General features: G+C 38.8%; 1 protein-coding gene across 2 annotated transcripts in view; it reads right to left on the bottom strand.

The window, feature by feature from the left end:
- ADTRP (androgen dependent TFPI regulating protein) overlaps positions 1–15279 on the bottom strand; it is a 99051-nt gene extending 83772 nt beyond the window's left edge. For both annotated transcript variants that reach the window (XM_037037959.1, XM_037037958.1), the window contains exon 1: positions 15056–15279. The gene's annotated coding sequence lies outside the window, so the exon portion shown is untranslated. The remainder of the gene's footprint in view (positions 1–15055) is intronic.
- Positions 15280–22021: the final 6742 nt, after the last annotated feature.

A 22021-nucleotide genomic window follows, 5' to 3' on the forward strand; every position in this document is an offset into this window, starting at 1 on the left:
CTTGTTTTTTAAATCGATGCTTACATGGTATATATTTGTCAGTTATTTTACTGTCATGCCACCTACTTCACTGACATTAAAGTGAGTGTCTTGTAAACAATATAGTTGGGTTATGGTTGTTGACTTTTTTAAATCCACTATACCAATACCTATCTTGTAATTGGTGTATGTAGACCATTTATAGTTAAGGTAGTTGTTGATATGTTAGTGCTCCTTAAGTCTTCCATTGAGTTATTTATTTTCTATTTTCTTTGTTGTTTTGTACTTTTGTTTCCCCTTTCTTGCTTTTCTGAGTATTTACAAGCATGTGCTGAACACTTCTGATGATTCCATGTTGATTCATAGTGTTTCTGAGTGTATCTGTCTCTTTGTATAGTTTTCTTAGTAGTTGCCCTGGGTATGACAATGCACAAATGTGACTTTTCACAGCACTGGCATTATTTTACCGCTTCAGATGAAGTGTGGATACCTTGCTTTCATTTCAGTCCCTTTACCTTTCCCAGTTTTAAATATCATAGTCTTAAGCATCAGATGATCAGTTTTGCCCTAACAATTACATGTGAATTATAAAATTTATGAGAAAATTTTAAAACTATAAAAATTTATAAATTTATAAAAATTATATATTTTTTTCTGCTCTTTGCATTGTTCTTCTATCCTTTCCAATGCATCAAGTTTTTCTTTTATTCTTGTCTTTCAATGTGAATTACTTCCTTTAGCCATTCTTTAAGGGAGTATCTGCCAACAGCAAAGTTCTTTAAATTTTCCTTAATCTGAGAGTGTCTTTATTTATTTTTAGTTTCTCAGGAATATTTTTGTAAGATATAGAATTCACCATTGACCGTTCTTTTCTTTTAGCGCTTGCAAAATTTTGTGCAACTCCCTTCTGGCCTCCATGGTTTTAGATGCGAAACTTAATTTTATTTGAATTTATATTCCCCCAAGGTTAATGCATCATTTCTCTCTGGTTACTTTAAAGACTTTCTGTATTTAATTTTTGGAAGTTTAATTATGATCTGTTGTGACATGTATTTTCTTGATTTATCATATTTAGAGAAATTTTCAATTTCTTAAATCTATAAATTTACATCTTTGACAAATTTGGGAAATTTTCAGCTATTATTATTTTTTAACATTCTTTTACTCCAATTCCTTTTCTACTCTTCTGGGATTCTAATGATGTGAATTTTGGATATTTTACTATAGTTTCACAGTTAGTTCTTTGAGGTTCTCTCTTTTTTTCTTTCAGTCTATTTTCTCTTCATTTTACAAACTGAGCAAATTGTATTAATCTGTTCTGAAGTTAATGGATTCTATCAGTCATTTTTGCTCTACTATTGAGGTCATCCAGTAAATCTTTTTTTATAATTTTAATTAAAAAAAACAGTTCTGTTTTTGTATCTTTCAGTTCTATAGTTCCTGCTTGGTTCTTTTTATAACTTTTATTTCTTTGCTGATATTTTCTATTTTTCATTTGTTTCAAGAGAATTTGCAATTGTTGTTTTATAATAACTGCCTTAAAATCTTTATCAGGTAATTTCTTTATCTGATTCTTCTCTGTGTTGGTATCTATCAGTTGATAGCCTTTTTAGCATTTTAGCTGTACTTTTCCTTCTTGTATGGCCAGAGATTGTCATTTGCAACCTAGATATTTGGATTATTATATTAAAAGTTTCTAAGTCCCGTTTAAACTTTTGTTTTAGCAGTCAGCCACCATGTTTAGGTGTATGGATCCTGACCTCACTTTTCTAGGCTATGGTTCCAATGACAATTTAATTTTCCTTTTGTCATGCTACTTTGATCTGCTTTGTTTATCTGGTGCCACTGGGGCTCCCTGTATAGGAACCAAAAATATTACCTATGCTACCAAAAGTGCTCTGGGAAGAAAATCATTTCCAATTGCTTTAAAGAAAATTGTTGTATAGAAATCAAAAGAATTCAATGTCCCCAATGTGGGGCAGACCATGATCCCCTGGAAAGAAGGGCATGTATTCTCCCCTAAAGCCCTAGGAAAGCGCTTTAGGATCCCAGTCTGCGTTTGCATGCACAAACTCCTGTGGCCTGGGAAGAGAAAAAGGCTTTTTTTCCCCTCTTTCTACAACTGCCCATAATTGTACTCAGCGAGGTTACTGATAAGGACTCTTACAGTGGAACAGGATTTGATTTCCTGTGTATCCCAGCTCAGAGACTATTCTAGCCCTTGACAAACAAGTGGTCTTTATTAAGGAATTACAGCTATGAAGTTTCAAGGTGAAATCCTGTTAGAATTACATATGTATGCAGGCATATTTTTATGTTCTGCTTTAAGACATGCTGCCAGAGATCATTATCAGATACATCCTTTTGCTTGTTAGTTGGTTTTCTTATTTCTACCTTGCTAAAACAACATCACATGACCTTTGAAAGATTTTGTTTTTCTGCCTGGAAACAGGGCAGTGTTTTGTAGAAGCAAGGAAAAGGTTGCCATGCTTTAAATTTAAAAAAAAACAACAAAACTCTTTAACTTAAAAAAAAAAAAGTAGAGCAGAAGCTGTAAAATTGTTCATTGTGGAGTTGACTTATCTGGTCAAAAGGAGTTGTTTGGGTTAATTGTTCACTGCCGTCTAATAAAAGTGTCATTCTCAAACTATAAGAAAATAAAACAAAACTTCACAGAATCTTTGTTTATAAAATGGCTGAAGGTAAAGGTCAAATGTGTTGGCTTCCTTGGCATTTTCTGCCAACCAAGCAAATCTAAATTAGTGTATATTAATTATTCATCTGGAATTCTTTTACATTATCTCCTTGGTTGAGGAGCATCCATGGTCACTAAGCATTTTCCAACAATCTCCTCTAGAACATTCATGGTGTTTTGGGCTATTCAAAGTGATTTCAGTTTTTGTTGTGGCCTAAAATAAATGACATGTCAACGAACAGTAAACTCAGCCTTTCTCTCTTTCTCACATTCAACAAATTAGATTTCTTTGAAACTCGCCCTGCTCAGGATGAGAATGCTTTATAGGTTACAATCTCCTGGAGACAGAAATGCAGCTGATATTAAGTTGGATGGATGAAACGTCTCCTCCTGACCGTGTACTCCAGCACCAACCCTTCGTACGCTTGTCCTTGAAGATGTCAAAACTTTTTTCCATGGTATTTTGACTTATCCCTTTCTGTCTCCACCTTCCAAGATTCAGAGGCAGTCATGCTAAAATGATTCAGAAAAGGCCTACATAGAGAGTATGTGAAGCATAGCCATTTGTCTTCAGGGCTGTTCTCAGACCATGAGACCTCTTTGCCAATGAACTTACTTGAAGTACTACAAACCTAATTTTTTCCCTGTTCTTAGAAACAGCAATTACTCCACTACAGACTTGACAACACTGTCCTCCACAGTTGTAGTAACATAAAACACTTTGGCATAGTTTTTGGCTCTTGAATTAGCATAAGCATCCCTGGTCCCATGAATCTGGCTTTAATTTTCAAAGTAAGCTTGATGGCTCAGGAGCTAAGGAAGTATACACTAGGTGTTGAAGCCACTGGGCTGTGACCTAGTAGGAAATCCAGCCCTTTGCCCAGGTACTGCCATCGTTCTACCATCAGTGATATCACTGGGGTGACTCTAAGAGTAAAAGGATAACTGAGGAAATGTTGGCAAGTTGCTAGATGATTTGAGTGGCTCTCAATTTGCTTTCTGTCATTTTGACAGGCTCCCAGCCTGCAGTTAACTGTTGGATGCTAAAGAAGCGTGGACTTGATGGTAAAATGAGATGAAACATTTTACACAGTGGTCAGGAGAGACAGCTCCAAGGTTAGCATGCCCAACTTCAGTCCTGGTTTCACTTCTTCCCACCTGTGTGACCATGGGCAAGCTAATGAAACTCTGTGTCTCAGAATGAGGATGATGGTGATGACAATTATTAATAATAATAATGCCCATGCATTGCTGTGTGGGCTGAACAAGATAGTGCCTGTGGAGTGCCAACAATAGAGCCTTTAAGATAGTAAGTCTTCAATAAGCATTAGGGTGTATGATAGAGGAGGTAATTGGAAAATGTGCCCTCTCAGCCACCTCCTGAGCAGAATGCCTGTCTGGCCACAAGAAGTATCTCACCACTAGGAAGTGTGTTTGCAGGAGAAACTTTTGCAGTGTGTCTTCAGTGATTGGCACAGTGAAGGTGCTAAACCTATTGGTATTTTTCCCACTGCAAGACTGAATTGCTTCTAGAAAACATTCAATAGGAACAATTTTCAAACATATTGCAGAGTTTTCTTATGGTCAGCATTATTTTTTAAACTGGAAAAATATTTTAACTCTTGAGCCGGGGCTTTCCATTAAGACTATAATGACCCAGAATTTCCCAATATCCCTATTAAGTTTCTTAGGAATTGAAAAGAACAACTGAAACTAACCTAAAGTTTAAGGTTTATGAATTATCATCACCTCTCTGAGAGAGAGAGAGAGACACAACTAACTAGGGGGCAGGTTTATGTAAGCAAGGAGGGTTAGGATGAAAGAAAACACTCAATATTGAGTTTGTTTTAATCAAGGGGGGTGTTAAGGGATAGAAGTGTCTTTTAGGTAGCAGACCGAAGTGTGGACAAATTCAAGTATTCTCAACTGTTTGCCAAGTTATAAAGCTATAAAACTGAGTTTGAATGCATAGGCCAAATGCTGTCTGGTTAGAAGTATTTCCTTCTAAAGAAATCAGATCTTAGGAATGACTATTATTCAATCATAAAGGTTAAGTGTACATGACCCTAAGAGATCTTGGGCATCCTGGGAGTTCTCTGTGCTTGAGAAGTACAGAAAAAGTCCTCAGTACCTCAGAGATCATAGAAGAAAAGAGATTCCTTTGTCCCCCAGTTTCCATGCCCTTTCAGTCCCATCTCCAGCTCAGCATAGAGCCAAAGGAAGCTGAATTGTGAACTATTCACCAGACCCACAGAAGAGGGAGTCCCTGTGTCCATTCTCAGAGCACCTAAGAGGGTGCTCTGTGAGTCTTCTCAGTGAGCCCATACTGAATGCAGCAAAGCAGATCATTTCAGCTTCCTATGCTGTCAGAGCTACGGACTAAATGTTATACCACCTATTTTTATACAAATATATAAAAATAAAAGACAAAGAAGTTTTACAGATAAGTAGGAAAGAACTTGGAAGAGACATTAATTTCTACAGGACACTAGTGACTCAGCATGTCAGTTCTTACCACTCAACTCCTGATAATCCTGAGTATGAAGTTCAGCCTTATAGAATTTTGTTCTTTGTGTGTCTAAACCAAAATTTGACTTGACTGAGTTCTGCCTGACTTGAAAAGTATGAGAATCTGCTTTACTCTGAGGGCCACAGTCCTAGGCTTCTCATCAGCAAGTATTCTATGCAGGACGATGTCACAACTCCATGTGTTCTTCACAACATAGCAAATGGCTATGGCTGAGGCGGCTCTAGAAAGATTGATGGAGAGGCCCACGAGGTTTTAATTTCTGCTTTGTTTCATTCCCCTGAGCCTTAGTTTCTCTGTCTACAGACATGGGGGTTTCAGTACCTATCTTGGAGAGATGCTATTAATAGTAATACAGTAACACACCTATAAAGCTTCCAGAATCTGACCCACAGTATGTAACTTACAAATTATGCAAGTGCCTTTAGTTATACATCCAGATAATCCTTCAAAGTATTTGATGGAACAGTCAATAAATGTTAGACTTTAAAAAAAAATAAAAAATAAATAAATAAATAAATAAATAAATAAATAAATAAATGTTTGTTCCTCCTAAAATTCACATATGCAAACCCTAACCCTCAATTTGACAGTTTTGAGAGATGAGGCTTTTCGGAGATAATCAGGTCATGAGGGGGAAGCCCTTGTGATGGGATTAGTGTTCTTAGAAGACACAGGACAGAGTTGGCTTTCTCTCTCTGCTCTCATATTTTTCCTTGCCTGCAACCCTCTAAAGCAAGTATTATTGTGCCGTTTTTCAGTTCAAGAAGCCACATTTGAGGAAATGAGTGTTTCAAACAAGTTATCCAAGGATACAACAATAAATAACAGAGAACTGAAGCCATTGCTCTGATTTAGAAAACCATTATCATATGGGGACTCTATGTATTTGTTTTCGAACTACTCCATGTAGGTAGCTAAAATTTTGCCTAAATAAAAAAGTTATTAAAAATGAAATCTGTTACTTAAATTGCTCTACTCTCTCCAAATAACTCTCCAAATATCTCTCCAAATAACTTACAGGAGTTCTGCTTTGTTTGTATGCTAAATTTCCTGGAAATTTTGAAAATTAATGTGCTATATTTTTACCTGGAGATATTTCCAGCCTCTGTGAGTATATTCCCAAAGTACTGTCTTGTACTTCTTGATGTAAAACACTTAGAAATAGAGCTTCGTATTGGGAAAGACCCCAGTAAATATTAGGTTTCTCATTGTCGTCATCATCATCATCATCACAACCACTGTCTAAACAGATAATAATCTGTTACATTAGACTTTCAAAGCCAGCCAACACATTAGACTGCCTGACTGGACCGTGAATGACTCAGGAGTAGCAACTTAGTAGGTGCTAGGTCACATTTTATAAAACAAATACAGGCATACTTCATTTATTGTGCTTTACTCTATTGGGCTTTGCAGAAACTGCATTTTCATTAAAATTGAGACAAGACCCTCCACCAACAAAAAGGTTATGACTCTCCAAAGGCTTAGATGATAGTTAGCATTTTTTTAGAAATAAAGTATTTCTAATTAAGGTATGAACAATTTTTAGATATGATGCTATTGCAACAGTAGAATGTAAACATAACTTTGATAAGCTCTGGGAAACCCAAAACTTTGTGTGACTTCGTTGCGATATCCACTTGATTACAGTGATCTGGTACCAAACCCGCAACATCTCTGAGGTGTGCCTGTAAATCCTTGTGCTCACAATTACATCTTTTAGCAATACATTTTAAAACCAATAGGCAGTTTCTGTTTCTGTTTCTAATTCCCCTTTGCCCTGAGTGCAAAGGGACATGGCCAAAGTGTGTGTTCTCCACAACTCTTGGCCACTTTTTATGAAAAGCTCAGTTGTTCTATGCAACTGATGTTTGGGGTAGGGATCTGATAGACTTAAACCCACCCATTCCAAGGTGGTTTCCCTCATGCATGTCCTCCTTCAGCTGTGACTCAAGTAGGTCCTGCTATCTTCTCTTCTTTGCTATGCATCAGGGGAAAATCTCCACACTGGAACAAAATTAGAGTGCCCCTCATCCCTTCTAGACAGACACAATTTAAAAGGGGTCAAGTCATCTTTTCTTGCTGTCATGTCAAATATTTCTTATGCCATGTTCCCATTTCCACTGTGGCTTTGCTGAGCTAGCATACTCTGTGTGTCCACTGAGACTGCATGCCCCGTCACATGAGCTTGCTCAGCCAAATGGTGATGCTTGACCAGGGTATTATTGTTTTAAAAGATGTTAGTTCTAGGGAATTGCAGGCTCAGCACTATCCAACAGACCTTTCCTCAATGATGGAGGGTTTTTTTAATCTACACTGTCCAATAAGGTAGCTGCTAGCCACATGGAGTTATTAAGCCCTTTTGTACAACTGAAGAACTAAATTTTTAAATTCCATTTAAGCGGATTGAGGTTTAATTAGTCCCACGTGGCCATTGACTACCATCCTGGGCAGTGCAACTCTTGAACGACCAACTGCCCCACTTTACCCAGGACTGAGGGGCTTCCTGGGATGCAGGACTTTCAGTGGTAAACTAGAACAGTACCAGGCAAACCAGGACAGTTGGTCACCCTAAACCAGATCCTTTTGTAAAATATGTTTGGCATTTTGGGAAGTGGGAATTGGACATGTTCCAGCTACAGTGTAGAGTAAAAGGGAGAAAGATGCAAAGACAAATGAAGAACTGAGACTTTTCCTTCCCAAGCAAAGCACAAATACATAAAGGTTTTTCTTAAAAACAAAATGAATGAATTGAAGAGACCACAGGATCCATCCTTTAACTGAAATAGTCTATTTAAAACTGCAATAAAAACAAGAATATAGAAAACAAACACAAGACACTCATCCTCAAATGGCCTGCTGAGCCCACCAGTAATCCACCTGACTATATTTTAAATTTCATTGGAAAGTGGAAGGCAACTGCTGAGTGCACTGAAAAATCATAACTGCCTTGAATTTCTGTTCCCAAGCAAGGTGTTTCTTCTAGAAGTTCCTCTGCATATATGCTTCTCCTGGAAAAGCCCTCTCTACCTCAACTCATACCTACTTGCCAACCAGAGAGCCTGAAACTCACCACTAGAGATGGATTCCTTCAGGTTAGATGCTGTTCTCTATTGAAATACAGATATCTTCTAAGACAAGTCACATATGACCATAAATGAGTGCCATTTGTAATTTTTTTAATTTTTCAAGTTGATAACTTTCGAGGTACTGAAGGAATGAGGTAAATAGACCTGTAGTCTCCCTTATTAGCTAAAAATTTTGAGCTATGGCCACACATGTGTGTTATATAACCATTATCAACCCACACACTTTCATAAAGAATTTTAAAGAAGTATGCCACAGTTACCTTTTACTTTGTTTTATTTTGCTTTGCTTTGCTGTTCTTATGTCTCTGGTTCAGTTGAGTTAAATAAATATTCATATTAAGATGCACGTGTAGTTTGATATTAGTCACCTGAGTCACAATCACTAATGATGTATTAGCATGATCAAAAAGGGTTAAAAATCTCACCATTAACAGCAACCTAACCAACAAAACAAACAAGCCAGTAAACTATAACCAAAGACATTGACATTGAGAACAGGATGACCAGTGGTGACCAGAAGGGAGAGGGGAGGGGATAATGGGAGAAAAAGGTAAAGGGTTTATAGGAATGACTATAAAGGACACATGGATAATAACAAGGGAGTGGAAAGAGGGGAGAGAAATGGGGAGGACTGGGGTGGTGGGGAAGGGTTGGGGGGGACAGAAAACTGTACCTGAATAATAATAAAAATGTTAAAAAATTAAAAGTTAAAAATAATTCTATTTCAGCATTCTATGACTCATTACTTAAATTTTTATTTCTCCTTTTCACTTAATCTTGTTTTGTGCATTTCTTTTTCTTGTATTGGGTCACTGGTAGAAACTAGAGCTACAGTTGCTGAGACAAATGTGAGAATGATTCAAGGTCTTAGTTTTGGTTTCCATATGAACCAATTTACTTTCAATCTTTCTGGCAGTGGTTACCAAACTTTATTGTGCATAAGAATTACTTAGGGCTCTTTAAAAAACTTTCCCAATTTCTCCCAAGCGATTCTGCTCCAATAGGTGTGAGAAAAGGTCAAGAATCAGCTTTGTAATAAGACATTCCCCCACCCCATACAAACAGTCCATGACTGAGCTGTGCACATATACCCAGGAACACTGGAGGAGACGGTGGGAATGAATAATCACTAATGCAACCTCATTTGGGTAAAGAAGTCTCTCTCAACTATATTTTGTAGTGACCACAGTTTAGGAGCATGATCACAGAATTGGTAGGAATGGGGGACTGGTAGGAGGAGGTATATGGATGTGGATATAGATGTGTACAGATGGAATGCCAGGTTTCTATGAAGTTAAATACTTGGAATTGTTTTCCTTTTCTTTCTCAAAGATGAAGCTTGTTTAGAATGTATCTATTTTCAATAAACTCAGTACTGCTTTAGAAATTATGCTTTGTGTCCTTTGTTAGATGATTAGATAAAGAAGATGTAATACATGTATACAATGGAATACTACTGAGCCATAAGAAAAGATGAAACACTGCCATTTGCAAAAACATGAATGGATCTTGAGAGTACCATAAGTGAAATAAGTCAACAGAAAAAGTTAGGAATCACATGATTTCACTCATATGTGGAATATAAAACTATAAGCAATAAATGAACAAGAAACACAAACAAAAAACCAAACAAACAAAAATTCGTATACACAGACAACAATATGTTGGTTACCATAGGGAAGGAGGATAGGAGATAGTAAAGGGTAATGAAGGTCAAAAATGTGATGACAGAAGATTTGACTTTGGGCGGTGGGCACACAACACAATAATAAGATAACATATTACAGAACTGTACACTTGAAACCTATATAATCTCATTAACTAATCTCACCCCCAAAAATTTAAGTTAGAAAAAAGAAATTATTCTTTTTAAAGCTTATACCTCTAAAGAATTATTTATACGGTATTGTCTAATTAACAACTGTGCCATTAAAAAACAACAACAATTGTTCAAATTGGATGTCTTGGTTCACAGTTAACAATGAGACTTAGATCAGGTGTGAATCTTGGCCCTAGAGTAAACTTATTACTGGAGCATCAAAAGAATACAAACATCGGCCCTGGCTGGTGTGGCTCAGTGGATTGAGCATGGGCCTGTGAACCACACGATCACGGTTCGATTCCCAGTCAGGGCACATGCCTAGGTTGCAGGCCCATTCCCAGCAGGGGACTCACGAGAGGCAACCATACATTGATATTTCTCTCCTTCTCTCCTTCCTCTCTAAAGATAATCTAAAGATAAATAAATAAAAAAAAAGAATACAAACATCGGACTTCTGGCTAAGATGGAGACATAGGTAGACACACTGTGCCTCCTTACACAACCAAAAGGACAACAACAATTTAGAAGCAAAAACAAAACAAAACAAAACAAAAACAACCAGAACTGATAGAAAATCAAACTGTATGGAAGTCCGACAACCAAGGAATTAAAGAAAAAATATTCATCTAGAGTGGTATGAGGGTCGGAGATGCCCAGGCGGGTAGAGAGGACTCCCAGCAAGGCAGCTGCTGGCTGGCAAGGCAGCAGCTAGTGGTACCAGTGGTCCTACATTCACATGCAGAGAAACTGGGAGGATCAATTGGGGAGCAAGACAGACCGTGCAACCAAGGGTCCCAGCAAGGGGGGAAGTAAAGCCTCAAGCCACTCATTGAAAACACCTGTGGGGGTTGAGACAGCAGCAGAAGACACTCCCAGCCTCATAGGAGAATTTGCTGGAGAGACCCAAAGGGTTCTAGTATGTATACAAGCCCACCCACTGGGAATCAGCACCAGAAGGGCCCAATTTGCTTGTGGGTAGTGGGGGAAGTGACTGAAAACTGGCAGAGAGTGGAGCAGGTGTCATTGTCCCTTCTCATACCCCTTCCCCTCATACAGGATCACAAGGCATCAGTGAGGGGTACCCTGCCCTAGTGAACACCTAAGGATCCACCCCAAACTACATAGCAGGCGCACTGAGAAAAAAAAATTGCCCAAATGAAAGAACAGATCAAAGCTTCAGAAAAACTACAACTAAGCAATGAAGAGATAGCCAACTATCCAAGACACAGCTCAAAGCACTGGTAATCAGGATGCTCACAGAATTGGTTGAATTTGGTCACAAATTAGATGAAAAAATAAAGGATATGCTAAGTGAAATAAAGGAAAATGTATGGGGAACCAACCGTGATGGGAAGGAAACTGGGACTCAAATCAATAATTAGGAACAGAAGGAAGAAAGAAACATCCCATCAGAGAAGAATGAAGAAACAAGAATTTAAAAAAATAAAGAGAGGCTTTGGGATCTCCAGGGCATCTTTAAATGCTCCAATATTCAGATTATAGGGGTGCCAGAAGGAGAAAGAGGAGCAGCAACAAATTGAAAACTTATTTGAAAAAAATAATAAAGGAGAACTTCCCCAGTCTGGCAAAGGAAATAGACTTTCTGGAAGTCCAGGAAGCTCAGAGAGTCCCAAAGAAGTTGGACCCAAGGAGGAACACACCAAGGCACCTTATAACTACATTACCCAAGATTAAAAATAAGGAGATAATCTTAAAAGCAGCAAGAGAAAAGAAGACAGTTACCCTACAAAGGAGTTTTCGTAAGACTGTCAGCGGATTTCTCAAAAGAGAGTTTAGAGGCAAGAAGGGGCTGGAAAGAAGTATTCCAAGTCATGAAATCCAAAGACCTACAGCCAAGACTGCTTTATCCGGCAAAACTTTCATGTAGAATGGAAGGTCAGATAAAGTGCTTCTCAGATAAGGTCAAGTTAAAAAAGTTCATCATCACCCAGCTCTTATTATATGAAATGTTAAAGGGATTTATCTAAGAGAAAGAAGATATCTAAGAGAAATCTAAATCTTCTTAGATTTATCTAAGAAGAAAGAGGATATATTTTTCTAAGAGAAAGAAAATATAAACAATAAAATGACAGTTAACTCACAGTTATTAACTATCACACCTAAAACAAAAACAAAAGCAAACTGAGCAAACTAGAATAGGAACAGAACCAAAAAATGGAGATCACATGGAAGGTTATCAACAGGGGAGTGGGAGGGTCATAGAGGGGAAAAAGGTACAGAGAATAAGTAGCATAAATGGTAAATAGAAAATAAACAGGGGGAGGTTAAGACTAATACAGGAAAAGTAGAAGCCAAAGAACCTATATGTATGACCCATGGACATGAACTAAAGGGGTGGAGGGGAAGATAGGTGGGAGGGGATGTGCAGGTTGGAGGGGAATAAAGTGGGGAAATGGGACAACTGTAATAGCATAATCAATAAAATATATTTTAAAAAAGAAATACAAACATCATATGACATCCAACTGTACTTTTGCTTTTTGCCACCGATAAGTCATGTACTTGGGCCAGGAGGGTTTATGTAAAATTTATGTCCTAGAAACCTCTTAAGTCCTAGCAGATAGGTCCTAAATTGATGAGCCTGCTCCTCAGATCCTAAATATATCCCGACCTGTCTTTCCCAGCATAAACACTTGCCCATTGTTCTGAAGGTAGGTATCAATGAATATTCATTGATAAAGAGAATGATAGTTATCATAAAAATAGAAATCAAACATGATTTCAAATTCAGGTTCTTCATTAAGCCCCACTGTGATTTTTAAACCTTCACCATTTTCATTTCTTTGTTTTGAGCTGTTACCTTATAAAATTCATAAGCATAATTAGACTTATTGAACTGAATTGAATTTCTTTTTCTTTGTTTATAGGAATTAATTTGGCAAGCCATAGTGTGTTTAGAGAGCATGTTTACACTACATTTTATGTATCTGACCCATTGTATACAACTGCGCACTGTGATCCCTTCAAAATGCTGCCTACAGCCCTTGCTGTGACAGTTCAAAGCTGCAGGTACGCTTCAGGGGGACCTTAATGGTGTGAGAAAGGAGGGTTTCCTGTTTCTGTACTTCACATATGACATATCCTCAAGCATAAATTTCTTCACTCCTCATTGAAATCTTGTCAGTGCTGAGAGAAGAGTATTCTGGAGACTAGTTTAAATCAAATCCACAGGATTTCTGACCCAGAAACCCCGACATTTGCTAGTTGGGCTCAGTAGGAAGATCTGATAGCAAAGACACCCCTAAACAGTAAGGACAAAGCATGCTACAGAGGGTTGACATTCAGCACCTCATTCTATCGCCTTCCTTCCAGGGCTATCACACTTCCTCACCAAATCTCGTCTCTCCTCTCTTGTAGGCCTTCAGGATGGTTCTCAGTGTTTCCCAAGTATCTTTCCACTAATCCCTTCCCTGGTACGTGGAGAGGCTAAAGAACTGTGATGGGAGGAGCAGCTAGCTATTCAGCTTGACTGAATGGCACAGTACCCAGGCTGGTGATTTCCCCATCAGCCTCTACTGTGTGGGGCCAGGGGGTGAGACTTTTCCCCCCTGCCTCTCCCAGCTGGAAACTCTATCACCAATATGTATAAATACCTGACACACTGGAGAATGCAGGTTGGGCTGTACTAAAAGCCTCAGATTTTTTTCTTTCTCAAATGTAGGGAAAATTTTCCTGGTTATGCAAAACAAAGTAAATGACAGACTCCTAGGCTTTAAAAGGAAGAAGTATGAGGGAAAGGACATTTTCTTAATTTCAAGATATCCAATGTCCCAGGGATGATTCACCATGTGTTCAAATGGCTGCTGCCTGGGCACCAATTGCTGCTTATCTGGGTAGGTGAGTTGGGTGTAGCACAGTGTGTGTGTGCACACCTAAGCATCAAGTGGCAAGACACACTTGTGCTTGCTTCTCTCTCTCTCTCTCTCTCTCTCTCTCTCTCTCTCTCTCTCTCTCACTCTTGTTGGATCTGTGGGGTCTCAATCTTCCAGAGAGGGGTCACTCCTCAGCTGAGCCTGTGGTCCCATGTGTACCTTACCAGGGGCCTTCTGACAGCAAAAGCCCCATATTGGTTGACTAACCTACTAGTGACGTCAACAGTTTAAAGTTTGGGAACATTTTAGCTAGATTAGAGCAAGTCCCTAGGGAGGATTTAGAGGTGAGAAAGGCCTTTCGATGTTTTAGAAAACACATCCTGCCTAAACTTGCCTGCTCTGCAGTTTCCACCTGCAGGTTGTTGTTTAATGGGGTCAGGAAACACTATTTACACTATAGGAATCTGATAATAAATATTCACTGTCAGCTGGTTATTTCTTGAGAACAAAGGGAAACAAATGCACACTATACTGTTTAATTTGGAGAAAACTAGAAGTGGATAAAAGACATCATGCTCTTGGATCCCATTTTACTGAGTGGGCAAGAAGTTTCCCCATCAACCCCTCTTCATCTCTGACCAAAGCAGTGAAGGGAATCAGACCTCTTTGTGTGAATTCACACTGGAATTAAAATTGAGAGAATATCTGGCAACAGTTTATTGACACACAAGATAAATGTTCAGAAACCCAAGTTGCAATTCTGAGAAGCTACACAAATCCATGCCCCTTCCCACCCACTCCTTCTTGTTACTGTTCATCTTCACACAGTGATGAACCCCACATGCCGACTCTAACAAGCATGGAACTTGTCCCAGATTGCAGGAGTCTCCTAAGAAGGGGGAAGAAAGTAGAGAGCTCGAGACCAAGCCAAACTTTCTGTGCACAGGGGATTTCTAGGCCAAGAACGCTGCCCTGCTGAATGAGACCTGCTGAAGATCAGAAATGTTATGTGGATGCAGCAGCCTCACTACCCTTTCAGCCCACTGCCCTTTCGCCTAGCCACACAGCCTCCTCTCCAAGTAATTGTCAGTCTAGGCAGACACTCACCTGCAAGAGAGTTTTCTTACGATTTGGCTTCACCTTCTGAATGGCTGTCTTCCTGAATATCGTTATTGCCACTCAGGATGAAAAAGAGCTAAGGTCTCCTTCATTCGTAGGTGGTAACTCATTTTGCAGATTGAAAAACAAGAGAACTGGACGGATGGCTCTGGTTTGGAGGGTGTCTTAGGCTGGTAGCCTGTGAGAATGCTATCAAAGGTGAGCAGGCAACATTCCTAACTGATGAATGGTGATAATTGAGACTGCCAGAAAGTGTGGGTGCGGCAGCTGTCAAGAGCCACTTTGTGTGTGTGTGTGTGAGTGGGAGTTCAGAGGCAACTCCCTCCAGAGTTGGCATCATCCACCTAAAGTAGGAATGTGCAGGGATAGTGTGATAGAGGAAGAGTGTGGGAGTGTGTGGATGAGGGTGTGTGCAGACCCAACACAATGAGTTTCTCAATGAAGCTAAGAACAGTTTTCTTTTAAAAAAATAGTTTTATTGAGGTATAATCAATATACAAAACATACTTAGTATGTACAATTTGATAAATTCAAACATATGCAAACGCTTAGAATACCATCCCCTCTACACTCAAGATAACACATATCTAATACCTCCCCAAGTTTTCTTGTGTCCCTTAGCCTTGTGTGTGTGTGTGTGTGGTAAAATCACTTAACATGAAATCTACTCTCTTAACAACATTCTAAGTGCATAATATACCATACTGTTAACTATGGGCACTATGTACAGCAGATCTCTAGAACTTATTCACTCAGCACAACTGAAGCTTTACATCCATTGAACAACAGCTCCCCATTTAGAACCAATTTTCCATGAACTAAAACTTTATTTTACAAGAAGTTACAAGAGCTTTGGGGTTTTCTGCCTCAGTATGGCATGATATAGCAGTGACTTGAAAACACTTTGAAAGCATTAGAGGCCTCTTTCTCTCAAAGCTCTACACCTGAGCTCCAAATTACAAAAAACATCGAAGCAGAGCTTCCCTGTTTGGTGAGGTTGCTGGTCCCAGAGATCTAGACTCCCTACTGATCATCTGTTTGATGGCCAGGAAGATCCAAGAGGCACCCACGTGAGAGCCCCTTGGCTTTCTAGAACAAAGTTTAACAAATGTGTGGTGAGTATGAAGTGGTTTGGTACATGGAGTCTTTATATAACATATTGTTGCTATAATTAAGACTTTGGGGATGTGGGCTGCCTGATGGAAAAAATAACAACAGCAAGGAGACTTCCCTTACCACACTCCTGTAGCTGCTATTATCCTATTTGGCATGCCTTTTCCCAAAGCATCTGAATGCTTTGTTTGGTATCTTCTCTTTAAAAATAGGACCATCGTGAGAGTTAATAGACAACCCACTAAATGGGGGAAAATACTTGTAAATCTGGTGAGTTTAGTATTCAGAGTATATAAGATCTACTACAATTCAAAAACAAAATGACAGAAACAACCCAATTTAAAAACAGACAAAGAACTTCTCCAAAGAAGGTATGTAAATGATGAACAAGCACACAAAAACATGCTCCACATCCTTCGTCATTAGGAAAATGAAAATCAAAACCACAATGAGATACAGCTTTTTATCCACACGGATGCCAATAATGATAGAGAAAATGACAAGTATTTTGTCATTGAGACAAAATAGAGAATTGGATGAAAATGAATGTGGAGAATGTGGAGAAACTGGAATCCTTACACATTGGTAAGGGAATCGTAAAATGGTACAACCTCTATGGAAAACAGTTAAACAATCTCTTAGTAAGTTAAGCATAGAATTGTCCTATGGGCCTACCAGTTCCCCTCCTAGGCATACATATACTCAAAGGAAATGAAAAGAAATGTTCAAGTAAGAACTTGTACATAAATGTTCATAGCAACACTGTTCACAATATGCAAAACGTGGAAACAACCCAAATGTCTACCAACCGATAAATGCATGAGCCATTGGAGTATCATTCACCCATAAAAGAAATGAAGTATTAAACATGCTACAACATGGGTGACCCTTGAAAACATGCCAAGTGAAAGAAGCCAGACACAAAAGGTCACATATTGTACGATTCCATTTATATGAAATACGTAGAAGAGGCAAATCCATAGCGACAGAGAGCAAATTAGTAGTGGTCAGGGGCTAGGGAAGGTGGGAATGGGGCAGTCACTGCTAATAGGTACAAATTTCCTTTAAGGGTGGTGAAAACATTCTGAAACTAGATGGTGGTGATGGACGCACAACATTATGAATGTACTTAATGACACTGACTTGTAAAATATAACGAAATACAGGTTTTCTGTTATGTGTATTTTACCACAATTAAAAAAAAAAGACGGCAAATGTACCTCTAGCCAAAATGCAGCCAAGTGCATTTTTAAAGTAATTTTGAAGGCTTTTTGTTCTTTTTTTTTCATAGTTCTCTAAATATTTTTTTTCAATTTTTTTATTTAATTATTTTTCAAGTACAGTTTTCTGTCTATTACTCTTTTTGAGCTAACTGTATGGATGCAGCAAAACAGAGCTCTGAAATCAGGATATTTGTGCTAAAGAACAGTCACACTTATTTCAGGGGCTCATATCCCTCCAGAGAGTCAAGGAAAAGTGGCCTGGAGAATATGAGTGTCCACTCCTCCCTCAAACTACAACTTAAAAAGAGACTTTCCAGGAGCCCAGCCAAGAGCATGACCAAGCACCACGTCGCTTGGCTTGGATGGGGCTACTCTCAGCTAAGAGGGAGCTGCCGCAGTTCAGGTCGTGGCTTGTCATGTTGCCCTATTTAATCCAGAACCATTTCCTCCGGCTTCTATCCTAGAAAGGTAATGTGTCAGGAGCTATAATCTTAGGCATATTCCTTTGGATTTCAAATGAGACTCAGCTCTAGGGCAAGTTTTGAAATCCTGTGGGCTGTGTTTGGCCCAAATACTACCCTTTGGACACTTTGGCTGTTGCTATTATTTTTAATTGGCAGGGCAATTATTGTACCCCTTTGCACAGCCTTCTTGGGGAGAGTCTTAAAGATCTTTGCATGCATTCCATTCCATCACAGTCCTTTTAGCAATGATCATTCTCTTGCCTTTCAGAGGAAGGTTTTTTTAGGAAAAAAACCTCTTGGTGAGGCAAACAAACTCACTCCAATCAAGTAAAGGACACCCCTTGGGGAGGGAAGCACCTACCTGCTCACCTGGAATGACCTTAACTCACATCTGCTCATTATATACAAATACTTGTCCTGTTCTGGGCCAACCTACTGAGTCCCAAACAATTCTCTTTAAAGTAGTTGGGTTTGATTTTGTTTTTCTGTCTTTAGCTACTTCCTGCTTTATTATTCAACAGCCTAAATTTAGTTCCATACTCCATCTTTATAGCCCAGATTTTCAATGCACGTGAGAAGTAGAAGTAATTATGAGTGGGAGGCATTAGACAGGGACTGGGGGGCAAGAGAAGCACATGAGTACTTATGGGAGGAAGAGAAGTCATCATATTTGCAGAGCTGGATTCTGACATTCCAAGAGGCTGCCCTCAGACATGCAACAGACCTTAGTACCATAGGATCCTTTTAATCCAGCCGAAGGGAGGTACAGAGTTGCCTGTCATGAAAAAAGTAATCAGTTCTTTCCTTCCTACATCCATTCAGCTGTGTGGTGTGTTGGCACAATGCATAGTACTTGTTAACCACTCCAGGAAAAGAAAGGGCCACTCACTCTGATTAGCTGTCAGAACTAATTTTCATCCATGTTATTATACAGTAAAGAGGAAAAAGGAAATCCAAGGAAACTGTGCTTAAGGCCAGTGCCTAATCAGGTTTTTTCCCCTTCATCTGTTTCATACAAAAGCTGCCTGGAATCACTGGTGTGAGCCATTAGGTTTCTCTCTTCAAGTGTTAATTAAATGTGATATTTTAAAATATACACTCTTCTTTTCAGGTAGAACAATCTGAGTCCTTTGTAAATTGCTCAATGCCTGTTGGTCCCCCCTCGCAACTCTACTTCATTGCCTTGTACCTCTGCTCCCCTCTTAGGCTGTAACTCCAGCAGCAATAAGTATAGAGTAATTATTTCTGCCAGAAATGTTTCCCCTGAAAGGGGCTTGCCTTAGTTTTGTTGTATGTGTGTGCTTGAAAGAAAAGCATATTATAATATTAAGCCTCTTTGTTTTCCCTCTTTTAATACCCACTGGTTCTCTAAGATGTCATTGGCAAACACAACACCATTTGCTTTTGTTCCCTTCACAAATATTTTCCACTTGAGCCCTATTTCTTACTTACAACTGCTGAGTGTCTTGCTACAGAAAGCAACTGTTCCAGAGTAGGCTGAATGAACACAGACTGTGTGATTTTGATTTAGGAAATATTTACTAAGCTTTTTGTCTACAACGCCTTGGAATCTGGAGCAGTTTATAGTCTCTTGGATTCTTGAAGGCATCTCAAATGGTAGGTATGTGTGTGTAAGGTGGGAGTTGAGGGCAGGTGGGGAGACTTGGAAAATTCAATTAACTTGTCTGTCATGTCTATCTCAATCATTCAGTTACCTACGCAACAACAATGGCTGAATGTCTACTATGTGTTTGCTACTTCTGATCAAGAACCCCACCCACCCAGGGTGACCATTAAATCTGAGCAAAAAGCTTGTTTAGATGCTCCATGTAAAGAAAATTAAGAGACCAGACTTCATCATTGTCACAATCTACGTAAGATACAAGCCCTATCTAGAAATCTAGAGACATTGAACACTCCTTTATCTTGGAAGAAAGTTTACTATAAGATGCTTAGATAATTAAGTACTTGTTTCCTTAAAAAATAAATAAGTTTTACATTATGTCAACAGACAAATCACATTATTGACTCACTCCAATAAGGCCTCCAGACTGTTTTACATTGTGTCCAGGTCTTCTCTTGCCAGAATTCATTGTAATAAGATGCTTGAAAATGTGTTTTCTGTCCAGAGTCAGGTCCAAAAAATCTAATCCTACATTCAGCTGTGAAACACGAGGACGGGCAATTGGGTATGAGAGTCATGAATAACAACCTCAAGATTCTACCATCTCCATTTAAGAAATGTGCTTTCCACTCTCAAGATAGACTCCAGTTTTAATTTGATCACACCCCTATGACTCATTCCCCTAGAAGAAGTGGTTGGTATTTCACTCTAGAACCATTCCTTTTAAAAACTCAAGCCATGATTTCTTAGTTTGCTCCCATTAAGCTCTTCATTGGTTACACAGATTTTCCAGGACTCTTAGAAGAATGTGATTAAGTAGACTTTGAGGAGCTCTATCCTGAGATTCTCATTTCAAGCATACATCTAATTTTGTAAGACATAGGGGCAAAGGTTGAAAGACAGAGACTTGCACTTCTCTTCATGTGCACCCTGCCATACCTCTCTAGTGCTAGCATCAGAGAGGACATAAAATGTATTGCTATAGGGTAATACACTTGGGATACTTAATTAGTTGGCAATGCCAACTGATATTTTTACTCAAGTAGTGAAAACAAACTCTGGCCTTTCTTCACCCAATGCATTGATTAGGACTGTGTTGATCCATTAATAGAAATGTACATCTAAAACTGGATAACTATCAAAATCTCAGGCATGCCGACCTCTATTTTCTTAAAATGATATCATAATCTTTTCCCTGTCACTTAAAATAGTTCAAGTGCAATGCAAGGGGACTTTCAAAAAAACTGTGGTAAATTATGTTTTCAAGGTGTTTGCAAGAACAGTTCTCATTGTACGGCTCTTTTGCACTATGATCTTGACAATCTCTATTACATAGGTGGAGCCTATTGCCTTCTCCACCCACCTAAGATCTAGGCTTGCCAAGTGACCTCTTTTGACTAGTATAGTGCTGCCAAATTACACTGTGCACTCTCTAAAGCAAAGTCATAAAAGATCTAAAACTCTTGCCTTTATTTTTTGGAAGGCTCCTTCTTAGAATCCAACGACTGTACAATTAGGAAGCCCAAGCAGACAGGTTCATATGAAGGAGAACTGAAGCTCTCTGCTAAGAGCCTGAGCTCCTAGACAGCCACCAGCACCAACTAAATATGAGCCATGTGACTGGAGTCCTTTTAAACCTTCCAGCTCTTCCACACCCCAGCCAATACCATGCAAAAAAAATTTCCTGAATTGTAAGAAGTAATAAATTTCCTTATCTTTATGAGCCCCAAAATATTGCAGTGATCTGTTTCCCCTGCCCTCCACAGCAATAGATAATCAAAATAGACCTCTTAAGGGTCCTTTTTTCTAGGTTATTTGTGTGTATGTGTATGTGAGTATGGTCTTGTGTTTTTCAAAAAACTATTCTTATGCACTCATTTATCTAATCCTCTATTGTTTACTATTAACTTGATAATTTCCATTAAATCTCAACAGCGTGAATAGGGAGGAAGAGGTATTCATTCAGAGGTTGAAACCTGCTTTCTTAATTATCTCTTCTGCTCTTTTGTACACACTATTTCAAGAGTAAGCTTTCTAAAAATACAGATAAAATCATATGGCTCTTGTTTAAAAACCACCAATTGTTCCACCTTGATTACATAATAAACTCCATACCTCAACAGATGCTTTTTTGATTGGATGTCAGTTTCCCAACATGAAGATGCTGTTCAGAGGAGAGAATTGCTGGAACAAAATGATTATTGTTGTGGAGATGCTGGGGCCACTGGCCCCAGAAGCAGAACTAGAAATTGAAAGCCAGAAGAGAGAGTTCAGATCAACAAAGAAGATTTGGAACATCTAGAGATACATAATGGAGAATCCAAAGGGTGAAATGAGTTTTGAGCTGTGGAATAGAGCATATTTGATTTGGTTTCTTGGAAGCCAAGTTGGACTAGAGTCTAGACAGACTGTGGTTAGAGGTACTATATTTGTTCCAGAACAGAAAAAGTGAAATAATGTACAATTCATCAAATTAAACAAAGATGAAGCCCTGGCTGGTGTAGCTCAGTGGATTGAGTGCGGGCCTGTG

This window comes from Sturnira hondurensis, unplaced genomic scaffold (assembly GCF_014824575.4).
Source record: "Sturnira hondurensis isolate 20B ecotype Veracruz unplaced genomic scaffold, ASM1482457v3 Scaffold0023817, whole genome shotgun sequence".
Taxonomy (NCBI): domain Eukaryota; kingdom Metazoa; phylum Chordata; class Mammalia; order Chiroptera; family Phyllostomidae; genus Sturnira; species Sturnira hondurensis.